Raw genomic sequence first — 786 nt, 5'->3', positions numbered from 1 at the left:
TTATACACACGTTTAGTTGACAATAAAATAATAACAAAATATGATACAATTTTAATTCTAAAATACAGTATTATATTTTCATGTGCAATAGAATAGGCCCCGATGTGACGCGTACAAGTAGAATGAATGAATTCCAGGGGTCAATTTCCATGTAATTTATGTGACTCTAGTTGGAACACCAAATATATATTTATAATATTAAATATATAATAATAATAATAATGTGTTATTTTTATCAAAAAGTCTTCTTAAAGATACAATATCAAAGTATATATTTTTAGTATTACGTAATACATATGTACATATGTGTTAGATATTTTTTATATTAAGTATTTAAACAAATATATATTCAAAAAATATTTGAAAGTCATGCGAACGTTAAATTAAAGCATTGTAGTTAATAAAAAAAAATTCCTTCGAGCCGGATTTGAACCAGCGACCTATGGATTTCTGTTATATTTTCCACCAACTACAGTCCACCGCTCTACCAACTGAGCTATCGAAGGATACGAGAACGTTGATGCTCAAACGCGTATACAGATTCCAGTCGATTTCGCGGCTTACTTATTTTAAATGTTTCGACATTATATCATGATTTTAATTGTGTTAATTAAAATACAACTCACTAATTTATTAATATTTTATTTATGAGTAATAAATTCTTTTGAATTTAGCATAATTAGATATAGAAAAATAACGTACAGAATAGTAACACTTGTACTATTTATAATTATTGTAAAATTATATTTTTAAATAAAAATGAAAATAAACCATTGATTAATTTTG

General features: G+C 25.1%; 1 non-coding gene across 1 annotated transcript; it reads right to left on the bottom strand.

Moving 5' to 3' along the window:
* Positions 1-412: 412 nt before the first annotated feature.
* Positions 413-506, bottom strand: Trnay-gua (transfer RNA tyrosine (anticodon GUA)). The gene is made up of 2 exons: positions 470-506; positions 413-448 (listed from the first exon to the last, which is right to left on the bottom strand). It is a non-coding gene; the product is annotated as a tRNA-Tyr (tRNA).
* Positions 507-786: the final 280 nt, after the last annotated feature.

Source organism: Phymastichus coffea, unplaced genomic scaffold (genome assembly GCF_024137745.1).
Source record: "Phymastichus coffea isolate CEN01 unplaced genomic scaffold, Cenicafe_Pcof_1.1 PCOF00157, whole genome shotgun sequence".
In the NCBI taxonomy this organism is placed as follows: domain Eukaryota; kingdom Metazoa; phylum Arthropoda; class Insecta; order Hymenoptera; family Eulophidae; genus Phymastichus; species Phymastichus coffea.
Note: the sequence above shows the minus strand (reverse complement) of the source record. Positions and strands in the feature narration are given on the sequence as shown.